This window comes from Eublepharis macularius, chromosome 5, assembly GCF_028583425.1.
Source record: "Eublepharis macularius isolate TG4126 chromosome 5, MPM_Emac_v1.0, whole genome shotgun sequence".
Taxonomy (NCBI): Eukaryota; Metazoa; Chordata; class Lepidosauria; order Squamata; family Eublepharidae; genus Eublepharis; species Eublepharis macularius.
This window is the reverse complement of record NC_072794.1, coordinates 169,843,874-169,862,459: the sequence shown is the minus strand read 5'-3', so window position 1 is coordinate 169,862,459 and position 18,586 is coordinate 169,843,874.

Here is an 18,586-nt window from a genome sequence, read left to right as displayed (position 1 = left end):
TTGTAAAAAAAAATGTTAAAAAACATATAACATACAGAACATATAACATCAAAGAAAGCCGGCAAAGGAAAAAAATTGGCGGTGCCACTGTAATAAAAGGGAGGCAAATACCAGGCTCCGACAATTGGGGTATCGAACCAGTTCTTAACCCCATCAGAGAAACAATTAATGTCATACCCTCAGATAAAAATCCAGTCCCAAGGGTGTACATTAGATGGAATAATCCAATTCTCAGCAAAATATTGCAGTATTGGTTGCCAAACTGCTGTTCATATCATCACAGAAATGAAGATTTAGGACATCAGCTTCAGTACTTTTTAAAAAGTACTTTTATTAAAGTTTTTATTAAAGTTTTAACAGAAAAAATAACAACTAACAAAGAGATAACTAAACAGAAAATAACAGAACCAAAAATGACACAGAAATAACAAAACAGAAAAAGAAAAAACTATATATAAACGAAAAAAGAGGCTTCCAATTTTCTCTGTGACAAATATAATTATGAAATGTTCTCTTACTCTATGTTTACAAAAAAAAACACTCTTTTTTCTAACGTCCGAACATCTTAGTTGGAAACCCACAAATCATCAAATCATTATTGTCTATTTCATGCAAAAAGTCTATAAGGGGTTTCCAATCAGCAATAAACGAACTTATTGTCTTTTCTCTAATCAATGAAGTAAGTATTAACAACAACAACATTCGATTTATATACCACCCTTCAGGGCAACTTAACACCCACTCAGAGCAGTTTACAATGTATGTTACTATCAGGGCTCATTTCGAGGGGGAATGCGCCAGAACGCAGTTCCGGCAGTTCCCCAAAGAGGTCACGTCAGGTGGCCCCGCCCACCTGACTCTCGGCCATTTTGGGCCTGTTTAAGCCTGGATTGGGGTCGAAACGGCCTGGATCGGGCCTCTGACGGGTGGTGTATCACTCTTCCACTCAACACGGCCAGGATTGGGTCCAAAACAGCCAGGATCGGTGATGTCAGGGGGTGTGGCATATGCTAATGAGTTATGCTAATGAGTTCCTCCAGCTCTTTTTCTACAAAATGACCCCTGGTTACTATTATCCCCACAACGAAACACCCTGTGAGGCGGGTGGGGCTGAGAGAGCTCTGAGAGAGCTGTGACTGACCCAAGGTCACCCAGCTGGCTTCATGCAGAGGAGTAGGAAATCAAACCCAGCAATCCAGATTAGAGTCCCGCTGCTCTTAACCTGGTTTTAGCCCTGTAATTGTTATATTTCATAGGTGTGAGTCTGCTGAAAGGCAAGTTAACCAATAACATAAAACTGTAGTTGAATGTATAGAGGGTGGGTCTATTAATGGCTATTAGCCATGGTTCCCTATTATCATTATTGTTATCATTATTGTTATCATTGTCATTGTTGTTAATAGTTCGCTTTTCTCACTGAGATCCAAGGCTGATTACACCGTGTAAGTGAAATACATTATAATCAGGGCTTTTTTCTGTCAAAAGAGGTGCTAGAACTCAGTGGGTTGCCCTTGGAGAAAATGGTCACATGACTGGTGGCCCCGCCCCCTGATCTCCAGACAGAGGGGAGTTGAGATTGCCCTTCGCGCTGCAGAGGCATGGAGGGCAATCTAAACTCCCCTCTGTCTGGAGATCAGGGGGGCGGGGCCACCAGCCATGTGACCATTTTCAAGAGGTTCCGGAACTCCGTTCCCCCACGTTCCTGCTGAAAAAAAGCCCTGAATATAATCAACAGCTCAGACATTCAATGTCTGATTAAAGTCCTGCTGCTCTTAACCACTACATCAAACTTCCTATCATTGCCACATCTGTGGATTATTAGAACATAAGAGATGCTTTGCTTGTCCATCTTTGCTTGTCCATCTTGTCCACCACCCTGTCTCCCACAGTGTCCAACCTGGAGGGCCAGCGAACAGGTGATGAGGCCAACTTCTTGTCCCTTTCATAGAAGCTTCATGTATGGAAATGTGCAGGTGAAGCTTTTCAGGGCATGGAAGTAAACACCCCCTGGGCCATTTTCACGCTGCTTACCAGCTGCAGAACATCGTGCAAAGTTCCAGAAACGACAGCGTCTTTCTGGCGCAATTTCCCAGTTCTTGCGTGGAATCGCACCAGGAAGATGCTGTCATTCTGGGAGTTTTGCGCAATGTTCTGCAGCCGGTAAGCAGTGAGAAAATGGGCCCGGTAAATCACATCCCATTCAGTGCCTCTATTAAAAGGACAGGGCATTTCTTCCCCCAGGTTGTCAATCTGATCTACGTGGATGATAGAAATCAGTGAAGATTTTTGTACTGGGGTGCCTCTATGCTTGGAAAATCTGCGCTTGATTTAGTTCTCTCTGTTGCATAGCTCATTAGGTTCGTGAGTCAGAACAGAAATGGTAACAATCTTATAGTTAAAAGCACTTTTCCCCAGGGGAAAACTGATAGCAACCTCAAGTGGATAACAAAGAAATAAGGTAGGTCTTTAAGATGGTACTAGACTTTAATCTTGCTGTTCTACTGCAGTGAAACACAGCTACCCACATGAAAGAAATAAGAAAAAGCCCTTTTCAGCCTCATTGTATCTTTGATCTTTGGAACTCTCTACTACCAGAAATAGGACAACGTAGCAGAAATGAAATGTAAGTCTAAACACTTAATGGAAGACAAACCTATCAACTTTCTTTAGTAAAATGCTCAAGGCAGCCTCTTAATATATAGGATGTCTCTAATATAAGACCTGCCAGAGGCTGAGATTTTGGCTTGTTTGTAGAATTGGAGGCAAGCAATCTCAGCAAGATCGGGTACAGGTTGGATTGGCAGTGACATTGTCCAAACCAACCTTTGACTTTGGAATTTGCTGTTCTTCCAAAGAGGAAGTGTGGTCAGAAAGTGCAGACAGGTCTACCAGAAACACTTTCATTCTTCAGTGGAATGCAAGAAAGACAAGTAGAGATGGGCACAAACCGAAATATGAACCAAAGTTCTGCATGAAGCGGGTCAGTTTGTGGGTCGCGAACCGGCAGTTTGTCAGAGCCCATTTCTGATGAACTGCCACGAACTTAAGACCGGTTTGTTTGGTTTATTTTTCAGTTCGTCACTGCAGACAGCCTGGCGCTGATCAATCAGTTTCTTAGGCAATATGGAGAGGGAGGTGGGGAATGGGGTTTCTGCAGACCTTCAACTGACCTGGAAGTGACGTTTTGCTGACCCGGAAGTGATGTTTTCACGAACCAAATGAACTGGTTCGCACGTTCATGAAAGTTCGTGGTTCGTGAAATGCGAACCACAAACCACATGGTTCATTTTTTCCCCAGTTTGTGCCCATCTCTAGAGATAAACATTCTCAACATTACATCATGTCAGATCATTGGTCCATCTAGCTAGTATCATCTACTATATTTATGTAATGTATTGAACAAGAGTGTACCTATTTATCGTTTTTCCTCGGAGGATCACCTAAGTTAATTTTTCAAACCTCGAGAAACCTTTACCTGTGAAATAGTTTACAGGCTAGAAAATGTTGATGCCGGGGACCACAATTCAATTATTGCTATCATCAAGAAAACTGATTTGAAAAGAGGATAGATAGATAGATAGATAGATAGATAGATAGATAGATAGATAGATAGATAGATAGATAGATAGATAGATAGATAGATAGATAGATAGATAGATAGATAGATAGATAGATAGATAGATAGATAGATAGATAGATGTCAGCTTACATAACCTTAATAAGGGCAATATTTTGAGGGATGTTTGAAACTCTTCACAGTATTTCACATTTATTTATTTCATGATTTTTCGGGGAACTCCTGACAATGTCCTGAGGAACCCTGGTTTTGAAACACTGATCTTGGGGTTTTACTCCATCCATTCTCCAAGGAGATCAGGGTGGTTGACATGGCTGTCGCTTCCCCATTTTATCCTCACAACAAACCTATGAGGTAGGTGAGGCAGAAAGAGCATGACCGGGCCACAGTCACCCAATGGGATTTATGGATGAATGGGGATTTGATCTGGTCTCCCAGACTCATCCAGCACCTTAGCTACTTCACCCTACTGGATCTTTGGTAACAGGGAAAGATACATCACAGATTTGCCTTGCATACACGAACCTTTGCTGGAGTCGCTGGGGTTGAACGTGGGGCATTCTGCAGACAAAATCTATGCTCTGCTACTGAACTACAACCCCTCCTACTATACCTTTACAACATCTTCGGTAGAGGAGTGTGCAGTCAAGTCATAGTTGACTTTTGATAACCCCTGGTGGGGTTTTCATGGCAAGAGACTATCAGAGTTGGTTTGCCGTTGCCTGCCTCTGCAACCCTGGTCTTCATTAGAGGTCTCCCATCCAATTACTCACCGAGGCTGACCCTGCTTAGCTTCTGAGCTCTGATGAGATCCTCTGAATATTTTAATCTTTTTAACCCCAAACCGTCTTCATCAATCCCAAGCAGCAATCATCTTTTTCAAATCCAAGACTTCTTTTTATATGACAAAGCATAAAACCTTAAATTCACTTGTGCTGTTGCCGAACAACGTCAGAAGCGCCCTGCCGGATCAGAACAGCGGTCCATCTAGCTAAGGCAGTTGCCCTCCAGTCACTCTGGAGGGCGAATAACAGGGCATCAAAGCGGAGGCATTTACCGGATCTTGCCTCCTGGCACTGGAATAGAGAGACTTACTGGTGCTCATAGGCTTTGGATCAGAGGTTCTACACACAGAAGAACCAGGATTTACACTCACAGCTTTCTTTTAAAAAATCGTATAACATTTTCATTTATTTGTGCAAAGGGGGAAAAAAGAATATATAAGTAAAAGTTAATGATAAGATGGGGTACTAATGACTTTTTCGTTCTTTAAGATTAGGTGTAGAAATAGGTTTGAATTCTGCATGTGCTCTTTATTTGAAAATATATACCTTAAATAATCTCAATATTATTCTAACATTTTTAAAAGTTATGATAATTCATTGCATTAAGATAGCTGATGGAACAGAATGCATGCTAGATAGCACTGAAATATTGTTAAGAAGTCAGCATAGTTATTGCTAAGCAATATATAAGTAAAAGGTAATGATAAGATAGGGGTAATAATGAGTTTTTTGGCTTTTTAAAGCTAAGAAGTAGCAATAGGCTTGAATTCTGAACATGTCATTTATTTGAAAATATATACCTTAAATAGTCTCAAATATTATTGTAATATTTTTAAAGGTTGTGATTTTTATACTCGGTACTTTGATAATCCTTGTAGCATGCAGCTTTGTATTCATTTTTCTTGTCCCCTTCCTTTGTTCCTCTTTTTCTGTATCCCTTTTTCTGTTTTAATAAAATAAAATACTACCCCAAAAAAGGAAAGAAACAACAAAAACAAAACAATGCACTCTCAGCTTGAAGACTATGCAACTCATGCTGCAGTGCATCTTCGAGTAAAATGTAGATGCCCAGAAATATTCAGAGCTGTTAGAGGAAAAGAGGTGACTGAAATTGGCCTACCAGAAGAAATGGTGGGATTTAAAAACAATAAATGGATTAATTATTTTTACAAAGAAAACCAGGGCGCCTGATTATGATCTGGGAGATATGAGTTCAACTTCCTGTGCTGCCATGGATGTTTGCTGGGTGACCTTAGTTAGGACAGTCACACACTCTCAGCCTAACCTACTTCACAAGTTATCGTGAGGATTAAAAGAAGAAGAACAAAGTCCCTTTGGATCCCTACTGGAGAGAAGGCAGAATATAAATGAAGTTAAATTTTTAAAAAATGAATAAATCCACTTAAGCAGATGGATTTTCAATGGAAATCAGTTCCTGAGAAAACAGAATTCATCTGGTGGATTTAATGATATTAATTTGATTTTAGAGAGTTGCGGAAGCATAGCGGTTAAGTGGCTGGGCTCTGAGCCTGCACTCTGCTGGTTCGACTCCCGCTCCTGCCATGAGCTCTGCAGATGGCCCTGGGTCAGCCACTCCTCTCAGCCCCAGCTCCCCAACTGTATTGTGGGGATAATAACAACACTGGCTTTGTTCACTGCTCTAAGTGGTGGGCATGAACCTGTCTAGAAAGGTAATATAAGAATTATTGTTGCTGTTGTTGTTTTGTTATTATTACAGGGGGAATGCATGGCTGAACTATTTAAAAGGGCTTTTGGAAATTGACCTAATAATAGTCAATTTATATACCGCCCTTCAGGACAACGTAATGCCCACTCAGAGCGGATTACAAAGTATGCTATTATTGATGTATTGTCGAAGGCTTTCACGGCCGGAGAACGATGGTTGTTGTGGGTTTTCCGGGCTGTATTGCCGTGCTCTTGGCATTGTAGTTCCTGACGTTTCGCCAGCAGCTGTGGCTGGCATCTTCAGAGGTGTAGCACCAAAAGACAGAGATCTCTCAGTGTCAGTGTCAGGACACTCACCCTGTGAGGTGGGTGGGGCTGAGAGAGCTCCTAGAAGCTGTGACTGTCCCAAGGTCACCCAGCTGGCTTCAAGTGGAGGAGTGGGGAATCAAACCCGGCTCTCCAGCTTAGAGTCCCACACTCTTAACCACTACACCAAACTGGCTTTCTGTGCTGATTCCCTAAGAATCTCTTATTCCGGGTTTTTAAGTTATATCATGTTTGGTGCGTTCTCTTTATGGAAGCTGCTTTGAGTGTGGGACAGAAAAGTGGTAGAGGGATATTTAAAATAAACGTATCATGGAAGTCCGGCATGACAGCCCCGCGTAAATGTTCGTCATGATTTCTAAGCTTCTCTGTCAAGAAGCCGTGCTCTTCCCTGGAATTTTGGGTGCTGCATTCTAGTATCAAGAAAGGGATCAATCTTCCACCGGACTCCAAGGTCATTAAGCGACAGCTCACCCCAGCAAGCTACAGCCAACTTGACCTTTCCATTGTTCCATACCTACCCAGATATTAAAAACTGCCAGCTGAAGTCTATGTGGCAAGCACCGACGTCAGAGAAGATGTTATCTGGCTGTCCGGGAATGCAGCTGCTTTGCACAAACCTGGTAAAACCCCCGGTTCTCGCCGTCGGTGAGGCAGGCACCCTTTAAAAATGTGAATTGCCTGTAACTGTGACGGCAGATTTCCACTTGCATCAGCAAAGAAGGGCTTTCTCCAGATGAAGTTCACTGGGGTTGGATATTTTTGGAAACCCCATAAACATTTAACGGCTGGATGGATTTATATAAAAGATCTGTTTTCCACATTCTCCAACCCAAGGCAGCAGATCAGCTCCCCACATCTGTAATGTTTGTGAATTGTTTGGAGAGCATATACAAAGCACCATTCTCGACAATGGGTCCTGCTCTGAGTTCATCGAGTGGTTCATCCTAGGCCTAAAGAACAAGGTTTAGGGCAGGATTAGGCAACCTTTTGGGCCCAAACACCAAACCACTCACATGTGTACATGCAAAGATGCTGCTAAGCCTGCAGAGGGGGAGAGGTGCAGTCTAACACCCTAGGAGCAAAATGGGCCTCGGAGCCACTTGCTGGCACCTCAAGGGCTCTTCTTGGTCCCTGGGCCAGAGAACTGTCCTTGCATGCTAAGTCAAACAGTCTCTTTAGGCCACGTGCCATGGCTGGTCTGCCCCCCCGCTACTTTAGGGGCTTCTCAGGAGTGGCGATTCGAGGCATGCTTCTTTGGAGGAGAAGAAATCTTAGGAACATCTCTGCCAGTGAAGTTCAGGATATAAACCCAGGTTGTGCAGCTCCAGCACTCAACCCCCATGTACTCTACCAGTGTGCACGAGCTGTCAAGTCGCAACCAACTTATGACAACCCCAGCAAGGGCTTTGAAAGCAAGTGAAAAGCAGAGGTGGTTTGGCTTTGCCTTCCTCTGCAGATCTTCCTTGGTTGTCCAACCCTGCTTAGCTTCTGAGATCTGACTGGGCTAAGTTGCAGCCTGGCCTCCCGTGCACCCTGTCTACTTCCTGTTTATTTAATTTCCTTCCTAGAGTTGCAAACTCTGGTTCCAGGGGAAATTCCTGGAGATTTGGGGGTACTGTTGGGGACAGGCAGAGTCTGGGGAGGGGAGATAGCTCAGCAGTGCTGTAACGCCATACAGTTCGGCCTCTGAAGTGGCCACTTCTGCCAGGGGAACTTGTCTCTATAGACTAGAGTAGAAATTCTGGGAGAACTCCAGGTGCTACAGGGAGGCTGGCCATCTTAGACCTGCTGCCATTCATTTGCAGCAAGATTTGAGTCCAGTGGCACCTTAGAAACCAACAAGATTTTCAGAGTGTAAGCTTTCGAGAGTTGAAGCTCTCAATATCTGTAGAAATCTGGTATCTGAAGAAGGGAGCTTTGACTCTTGAAAGCGTACACTCTGAAAATCTTGTTGGTCTCTAAGGCGCCACCGGACTCGAATCCTGCTGTTCTACTGCAGACCAACACGGCTACCAACCTGAAACCTGAAACATTCTCTTTCAGTCTCTTAGCTCCTTTTGATGTGACCTTTTAGAGTTTGCCAGGATCCGCGTGGGTTTTGGAAATCCCCCGGAATTACAACTGATCTGCAGACGAATGAAAATGGCAGCTTTGGAGGGAAGGTTTGATAGCATTATACCCCACCAAGGTCTCTCTCCTTCAAGAATTTCCTGACTCAAGGGTTAGCGACCCTACTATTTGGGGTGTGTTTTGTACGTCCATCTTTAGCTTTGCTTCTTGGATGGGGAGGGCACAGCATAGGTGCCCAACCACAAAATCGCTGGAGAGGAAAAGCTCCCCCTGCTAAGGTTGCCAGCTCCAGGTTGAGGAATTCCTGGAGATTTGGGGGGGGGTCTGGAGAGGGTGGGGTTTGGGGAGGGGAGGGACCTCAGTGGATTATAATGCCAAAGAGCCCACCCTCCAAAGCAACCATTTTCTCCAGGAGGCCTGATCTCTGTGGCCTGGAGATCAATTGTAATTCCAGGAGATCTCCAGCCCCCACCTGGAGGTTGGGAAATTCCTGGAAATTTGGGCAACGTGGTCTGGCGAGAGCGGGGTTTGGGAAGGGACCTTGGGGGATTTAATGCCAGACTCCAGCTTACCACTCAGGCATTTCTTCCAGAGGAACTGATCCAAGTGGCCTGGAGATCAGTTGTAATTTCAGAAGATCTCCAGCCACAAGTTCGAGGTTGAGAAACGCCTGGAAACTTGGGCGATGGGGTCTGGAGAGAGCGGGGTTTGGGGAGGGACCTTATGGGGTTTACTGCCGCAGCTCCTACCCTCCAAAGCAGCCAGAGGAACTGGTCTAAGCGGCCTGGAGAGCAGTTGCAATTCCGGGAGATCTCCCGCCCCGGCCTGGAGGTTGGCAACCCCACTGCTGCGGCCGGTTCGGCCACAAAAGGCGGCGGGCCCGCTGACCCGGCCGCCCAGACGCGAGGCACGCTCCGGGTCAAGTGTCAAGGTCTGGCCCGGCCGCCGGCTGACCGCGGAGCGCGCCTGGCCGGCAGATGGCCGCTTCCCCTCGGGCTGGACGGAGCTCGGGGGTCCCCCGGGCAGGGCGCCTTTGTCGCGCATTAGGAACGCGCGCTCCCCTCCGCCCCCGGCCCCCGGTCTCGCCCCCAGATGGCTGACGCCGACAGTCGGAGCGGCAAAGAGAGGCCAGAGGGGGCGCGGGGGGCGGCGGGCCCGGGCAGCCCTCCGGGGACCGGCTCCTTTGTCCCCCGCTCGCCCCCTCGCCAAAAGCCCCTTCCCCGTTGGGATCGGCAGACGCCAGCCTTTCAACTTTCAACTTGACCTGCTCTATTGGCATGGAAATCAGATGCAAATAGGGCAGGCTGGAGGCAAGCTGGGGCGGCGGGGGGGGGGGGGGCTCTTCCGAGAGCCTGTCGCTTTGGTGGGCTCGCTTCAAATACTCCAAAGCTCCATTCCATTTCCAGGGCAGGAGATTATTTATTTATCTTTACTTACTTGTAAAATAGCAAAGAGTCTAGTAGCACCTTTCAGGCTAACCAACTTTATTGTAGCGTAAGCTTCCAGGAGCCACAGCTCTCTTGGTCAGATGCATGGTCAGCTTTTGAGAAACATATCTCTCTTAGTCAGATGCATCATCAGCTTTTGAGAAACATATCTCTCTTAGTCAGATGCATCGTCAGCTTTTGAGAACCACAGCTCACTTTGTCAGATGCATCATCAGCTTTCGAGAACCACAGCTCTCTTCGTCAGATGCATCATCAGCTTTTGAGAACCACAGCTCACTTTGTCAGATGCATCATCAGCTTTCGAGAACCTCAGCTCTCTTCGTCAGATGCATCTGACAACGCATCTGACGAAGAGAGCTGTGGCTCCCGAAAGCTTATGCTACAGTAAAGTTGGTTAGTCTTAAAGGTATTACTAGACTCTTTATTATTTTGCTACTGCAGATTAACACGGCTAACTCCTCTATTATTTACTTGTGTCACTTATAGTCCGCCATTCTCACTGAGACTCAAGGCAAATTACCCAGGGTGAGATAAGCACAGTCAATATCAAGGAGATTGCGATAAATAATGCTGTAGGGTAAATAAATGCAAGTTTACAACGACATAACATTAGTAAGAATCCAATACAGAGCTGAAGAAATGCTGAAAGAGATCATAAGCGATTTTTGGACTGACATTTGACAGCATAGAACTACCCAGCAGGGTCATACTTGAAGCACAGGTAGCACATAGGAGCACATACTTAAAGCAACAGATGGGACGTAAGGCAACATGGTAGTAAAGTCTGTGGTCCCTAACTCGTTAGCAAAGCATCTGAGACCCCCTCCTTACAATACAACCCTTCGATCTGAGTAAAAAGCCCTTTTCATAGTCATAGTATCATAGGGTTGGAAGGGATCTCCAGGGTCATCTAGTCCAACCCCCTGCACAAGGCAGGACATTCACAACTACCTCCCCCCCCCACACACACACCCAGTGACCCCTGCTCCATGCCCAGAAGATGGCAAAACGTCCTCAGGATCCCTAGCCAAACTGGCCTGGGGAAAATTGCTCCCTGACCCCAAGGTGGCAATTGGCATTACCCTGGGCATGTAAGAAGAGGCCACGAGAACTAAGCCCTGATGCAACCCTTCCTGCCCTCCCTCTCCTGATCTGCCCAGGTTCACAGAATCAGCACTGCTGTCAGAAGGCCATCTAGCCTCTGCTTAAAAGCCTCCAAAGAAGGAGAGCCCACCACCTCCCGAGGAAACCTGTGGTAGGTGAAATCTATGGTCCCTGACTTGTTAATGAACCCTTTGAGACCACCTCCGCACAATACAGCTGTCCTTGCTGAATAAAAAGCCTTTTTTGAATCATTCAGTTTTATGCGATTTGTAGAAAGCCAGGAAAGTCTGAGCTCTCCTGACCTCCTCAGGCAGGCCGTTCCACAGGGTAGGGGCCACCACAGAGAAGGCCCATGTACAGGCAGCTGTTGATTACACCCATGTACAGGGTGGCACCTGCAAGAGACCCTGTTCAGGTGAGCGAAGCTGCCGTGGAGGAACATAGGGAGAGAGACGGTCCCGTAGGTATGCCGGGCCAAGGCTGTGAAGAGCAAGTAGAAGGGAGCTTTGACTCCAAAGCTCCTACCCCGGAAATCTGGTCGGTCTTTAAGGTGCTACTGGACCTGGATCTTTCTCTTCTACTGAAAACCAGCACCGTTACTCACTTGAATCTATCGCAAGTTCTGATTCACCCTGCAAAACCAGAGACGGTCAGCCGCACTGTTCTTTGGCAGTCCTTTGCTTGTTGCACAGAAATAGCATGGCTATTAGACCCTATTGGATCTAAATGTAAGGTGTATCTCCCTTATTATCATTAATTATTAATAATTAAAATTAACTCTTAATTATTAATATTATTTCGATTTATAAACCGCCCATCCTCAGGGGCTCTGGGTGGTGAACAACACTTAAAATCAATAAAAACAAGAAAACAATCATTCTAAAATCAATATACAATAAACAATAAAATAAATTAACCAAATACATTAAGGTGCAATGGTGGGGAGACCCCTCCCAAAGGTGGGAGGCCGACATGGCACCGCCCCCTTCAACCACCGAACGCCTGGCAGAACAGCTCTGTCTTACAGGCCCAGCGGAACGATAATATGTCCCTCTGGGCCTGGGTCTCTATTGACAGAGCGTTCCACTGGGCTGGGGCCAGGACTGAAAAGGCCCTGGTCCTGGTTGAAGCGAGGCGGGCTTCCTTAGGGCCAGGGACCACCAGTAAACATTTATCTGCTGATCGAAACAGTCTCTGGGGAACATACAGGGAGAGGTGGTCCCGTCTGTTTTACCCGTTGCCCGCTGATTGGAATTACTCGGTTTTCCGGTAAATGGTGTGATTTTCAGATTGCTGGCAAGAATCACATTGCATTGCTTTGCATTTGAATGGCTAGCTTGCTCAGACACAGGGTCTCATAAGACCTCAGACAGGAGAATCTGGCTAATTTTTATTTATTTATTTTACATTTTTATTCCACCCTCCCCGTGGACAGGTTCAGGGCGGATTACAATGATTTTAAAACACGTATAATTTTTTTACATTATAAAACAGTAAAAACATCTAAAGAACATTTGAGACGTTTGGTACAATAAATTGGCTTGTAGGCTTAAGAGTTTTATTGATCTCTGTTTCCTGGATCGCAGAGCAGCCTTTTGGCTTCACAACAGCCCCATGAGGTAGGTTTGCCTGAGAGAGAGTCAGTCAAGGGCACTCAGAGGCCAAGCAGGAACCTGAGAATTCACACCAAAAATAGCATAGCCTGCCTAGACCAGGAAATGCAAATCTAAAAATGCAGAGTAGATCTCTCTTGTTCAGCTGCCTTCCACTGAGTCTTTCAGGATCAATCTTGTCTCTTTTGACTGACAGCTGCTCTTCTTCGCCACCGGCAGAGGTCTTTCTGATTACTATTTGATCCTTTCTCAATTAGAGATGTTCCAGATTGAACTTGGAACTTTCTACGTGCCAACCAAATGCTCTTTCTGAGTGCAAAGCACTGCCGAGCCCGGTCTCCTCCTGGCGACATGAAACTTCTTCACTCATTTTTGCTCTCAGAGCTCCCTTAAAAATGAAAATATTCAGATATTTCAAATTTCTGCAATCCCTGTCCTACTATATTGTTTAAGGAGTGTGCCAGCTGTCGATCGTATTGATTTACACTGCGTAATCCACTTTGAGTCTCGGTGAAAAAAAAGGCAGACTATAAATAACATAAATAAACATAAATTACAAATAAAAATAGTCTCCTTCTTGCCTTGCGTAATAAAGAGTGGGGAAAGGCATTTAGAGATTTCAGAAATGGGGAAAAATTCTCTGCATGCCTCTTTGGAACTTTCCAAAGCAGCCCGCTCGTGCTTGCCTGTGCTAGCCGTCGGATTCCAAGAAGCCGCTTTTACCCTGTGTTTACTTAACTGCAAATCTCTGGTTCCGGCAACGTCTGGAGGCAGGGTGTGCATGCGTGTGGGGGCAAGACCTTTGCCTGTAGATAACTCAACGCTTTTGGAAAGGCGTGAGGATGCTTACCGGTACCCTGGAAAAAACCACAGAGGAGATTGTAGAAGCTGATTCAAGTTTCGGGAGAATGTGATCTATCTGTGAGTGTCATTCTGGAAAGAACCTGGTTGGAGATACATCGAGGCCCACACAAAGGAAGCGCTAGAGAGTCACCCTCAGTGCTGATGGGAGCAGCTTAAGCAGGGCTACTGTTAGGACAGAGGAGGAAGGGAGCAGTCTCCTTCGCCTATGATTCACAGCCTGGGCTGTCAGGTTGCATCAGCGCGGAAGCAGAACCATGCGGGATTAGACCCATGCTCGGTTTAGTGCAGCATTCTGTTTCCCGATCAAATACCGCTGGGAATCTCCCAAGGGCTGCTTCGAAGTATTTTGTCACCCCAGCAAGGGGAAATGAAGTCCTGCCCTCAAGTCACAGCTGACTTAGGCGCCCCCTGGTGGGGTTTTCATGGCAAGAGGCTAACAGAGGTGGTTTGCCATTGCCTGCCTCTGCAACCCTGGTCGTCGTTGGAGGTCTCCCATCCAATTACTAACCAAGGCCGACCCTGCTTAGCCTCCGAGATCTGATGAGATCAGGCTCACATGGGCTATCCAGGTCAAAGCAACCCAAGGCACACCCATCTTTGCTTGGATCCAGCTACGGCAGTCATTTTCTGTGCTGCTGATGGATGGAAGGGAGACAAACCCTTGTGGATCACTGGGCCTCCCCACTGGGCCTCCCCAAGCAGCCACTTGGACGGCTCAGCCGCAGAGCTGGCCCTAGCATTCAGATTGCTTGCCCTAAGTGGAAGGTCATGGTACATCCTGGTTTTATATTTAGCCGGCCTGCTTTGAGTTGATCTGTCCCCCATTTTCGGCTAAACATTAGGAAGAACTTCCTGACCCTTAGAGCAGTCCCTCAGTGGAACAGGCTTCCTCGGGAGGTGGTGGGCTCTCCTTCTTTGGAGGTTTTTAAGCAGAGGCTAGATGGCCATCGGATAGCAAAGCTGATTCTGTGAACCTGGGCAGATCATGAGAGGGAGGGCAGGAAGGGTTGCATCAGTGCTTAGTTCTCGTGGCCCCTTCTTACATGCCCAGGGTAAGGCCAATTGCCTCTTTGGAGTCAACAAGCAATTTTCTCTAGACCAGTTTGGCTAGGGATGCTGGAGGTGTTTTGCCACCTTCTGGGCATGGAGCAGGGGGCACTGGGTGTGTGTGTGTTTGGGGGGTAGTTGTGAATTTTCTGCATTGTGCAGGGGGTGGACTAGATGACCCTGGAGGTACCTTCCAACCCTATAATTCTATGATCCAATCACACAATGAGTCTGGACATCTTAAATCCCACCAGGCAGGAAGACAAGAAACTCAGACCTGAGCCAGCGCAGTGGAGTGTTGCATTGGGATCTGGGAGACCCAGGTTCGAATCTCCACTCTGTTACTGAAACTTACTGGGTGACCTTGGGCTAGTTACACACTCCCAGCCTAACCTACCTCACAGGGTTGTTGTGAGGATAAATTGGAGGAGAAGAGAACAATGTAGACCATTTTGGGTCCCAATTGGCGAGAAAGTCAGGGTATAAATGAAGCAAAATAAAATAAATATCAAAGCTGCAGTCCTGGGCCAACTGACCTAGGAGAAACCATGTTGAATACAATGGGATGTTCTTCCAAGTAGGCATGCAAAAGATTGTGCAGCAAGATACTGGCTCGGTCTCAATGCCTTTGGCAAAGGGTGGGGGTCATACTTGGCTATGCCAACACCAGAAATGAGAAGCTAGTGTCCAACCCAGAGCCCTTATAAGCGGGCAAAGATGTGTGGCTATCAAGCCAAAAAAACCCCTGTCTACCCTTGCCTTTGAGAATGGCTACATGGGAGAAACCCACTTCTGTCTTGGACATTTTTGAAATTTGGAAATATTAATATGCTAGGGTTGTGATGTGTGATAGAACAATGGCAGCAGACCTGGGTAGTTAATTCATGACCAAGAACTTGGGCATGAGTGCTGCACTCTGGTCCTTCTAATGTAATCGGCCTCGGATCTCAGAAAGAAAAGAGGACTATAAACGAATGAACGAATAAACGAATGAACAAATAAACGAATGAACGAACAAATGAACAAATGAACGAATGAACGAATGATCACGCTTTCCCATATCCACCTCTTCCACTGGAGAGATGGGAAAGAAAGAGAGATATAGAACTTTCCCCAATTTGCATTTTATTTCCCGTTATTCCATTCTTTTCCATCCCATTACAGCTAGGTAACCCCTCTAAACTCATTGCAATGTCTATTATTTATTCATTACAACATGTAGAAAAGCACAGACTACCGACCCAAAGAAAGGGATTCAAATCCATCTATAGAATGATGGTTTAAAATTACACATGTTGGCATATGAAGAAAAAGAATAGTTTTAACTTTGTTTTTAGATGACGCATGCCTCTGTTGAGGTGGACAGAAGTTGTTTCTTCCTACGTGTGAGAAAAACGGGAACAGAAGTTGTCTCCTTTAATGGTCATCTGGAGTTTTATAACTATTTCCATTTTTTTTAAAAAAATTAAAATCTGATGCCCAGTTTGTCAGGGATACCATGTTTTAGTTGATCAAATGGTTCTCGAGTAATTAAACTGCCCATTTAATTTATTAAAGAGTCCAGTGGCACTTTTACAACTAACCAACTTTACTGGAGCATAAGCTTTTGAGAACCACAGCTCTCTTCATCATCTAAGAGAGCTGTGGTTCTCGAAAGCTTATGCTACAATAAAGTAGGTTAGTCTTAAAGGTGCTACTGGACTCTTTACTGTTTTGCAACTACAGACTAACACGGCTAACTCCTCTGGATCATTTAATTTATGTACTTCATTTATACCTTGGCCTTTCCCCTAAATAAGGCCCAAAGTGGCTTATATTGTTCTCTTCTCTTCCATTTTGGCTGCTTCCACACATGTTGGATAACGCACTTTCAATGCTTTTTAGTGATCATTTGGAATTGGGTTTTCGTGTGGGAAACAAAAAATCCACTTCCAAAGGAATTCTAAAGTGTTTTGAAAGTGCATTATCCAATGTGTGTGGAAATGGCCTTTATTCTAACGTCAACGTTCTGAAGTAGGCTAGGCTGGGTATGTGACCAGCCCAAGTTTATCCAGCAAGCTTTCGCAGCAGGGTGGAGATTCGAACTATATTACATCCCTAATAAGAACAGAACAAGATCTCTGCTGGTTTGGACCCCCTGGTCTGTTTAAGCCCAGTAACTCGTTTCCAGCAGTGGCCATATCTCTGGGTAGACTGGAAGCAGGGCATTTAGGCAATCACTGTTTGAGCCTTAGCGACTGGCATTCAGGTAGCTGACCTGGAGATTCTGCTTCACCAATCATGGCCAGTCCCCACCGATCGGCCTGTGTGTGCGTTATGTGCTCTCAAGTCATTTCCGACCAATGGCGACCCTATGAATGAAAAACCTCCGAAACGTTCTGTCTCTAACAGACTTGCTCAGATCCTGCAAACTGGAGGATGTGGCTTCTTTTATTGAGTCAAGCCGTCTCGTTTTAGGTCTTCCTCTTTTCCTGCTGCCTTCCACTTTTCCTAGCATTATTGACTTTTCCAGAGAATCTTGTCTTCTCATGATGTGACCAAAGTACGATAGCCTCAATTTTGTCATTTTAGTTTCTAGGGAGAATTCAGGCTCGATTTGATCTAGTACCCACTTATTTGTCTTTCTGGCTGTCCATGGTATCCACAAAACTCTCCTCCAGCACCACATTTCAAATGAATCAATTTTTTTCCTGTCAGCTTTCTTCACTGTCCAACTTTCACATCCATACATGGCAATGGGGAATACCATAGTTTGGATTATCTTGATCTTGGTTCCCAGAGAGACGTCTTTATCTTTAAGGATCTTCTCTAGCTCTCGATAGGCCTACGTCCCACGAATTTGCCTCATCTGTCTTAAAGCCACCTAACCCAGTGGCCGTATCAGCCACATCTGGTGGCAATGAGTTCACCCACAGTAGCAGCTAAACATGGAGTGTCTGCATCATAGGCGATGTCATTCAGGATCCGTTACTCCCCTCGTGTTTGCTTAGGGGCATATTATTTTCCATAGCTGCAGGTGAATTCGATCTTATCTGATCTACGGAGTTCTCGAGTTCACCTGGCATGAAAGCAGGAATGGTGTTCAAGACAGCCACCTGCACCCTTCCTTTTGCAACCAACGGCTGCTTTTACGCACCCGCACACCCAGTCTGCTCCACTTAAACATCAATCCAGTGAGGCTCGCACCATCGTGGTGCTTTGGCAAAGGTGTGTTTGACTTGGGGAGGGGTTAGAGAGGAAAAGGAAGGCAGGCGTGGCCAGAAGGAGGCAGGCAGGGCAAAGGTGAGCGGAAGGTCTAGGCTAGATAAAGGAATCCGGAGGATGGAGAAGAAGGAGGTCTGACTGGTTGTGGATTGTACAGAAAAGGTGATGCCTCGGCTGTCCAGGTGAGATGAAGCAGGGCTTACTGTCCAGGTGAGATGAAGCAGGGCTTAACAGGCAGAGCACTGGCTGTACCGCTTGGTGTCGTATGCTGGAGGCCAGAGTGGTATAATGTATATGGTGTCAGGCTAGGACTTGGGTTCGAATCCTCACCTGCCTTAACATTTACTGGGAGATTTGGGGCCATCACACTCTCTCAGCCCATCCTACCTCACAGGGTTGTCACAAGGAAGAAACGGAAGGGGACAAGCAGCAGATGTCGCTCAGAGAATGGGCGGGATAAAAATGTAATAGATACTTTGCTCCAGAGGTAGCAGTGCCATTTCGGTCCAAAGCATACCGGATTCGTTGTTCCTAGTCCATATTAATACCTCGTGTTTATGCAGGGGCGTACAAACTGCTTCGCAGGTGTGTTGTGGTCATCCTGAGAACAGCCTTGTAAAGCAGGCCAGTATTACAAATCGCATATTGGGGATGGGATTGAGAGAGTGCCGTGCCTGGGGCCACCCAATTAAACTTGTGGCAGAGGCAGGATTAGAACCTGAGGCCCCTTACATGACAGCTCATTTGCTTGGGCAAAACACTGCACCAAGTTCTAGTATGGAGTGTGTTTTTTTAGGGGGAGGGGGTTGAAAATGACAATATTTGTCAGTTGTGTTTGCATGGGATAGGAATAAGCATGTT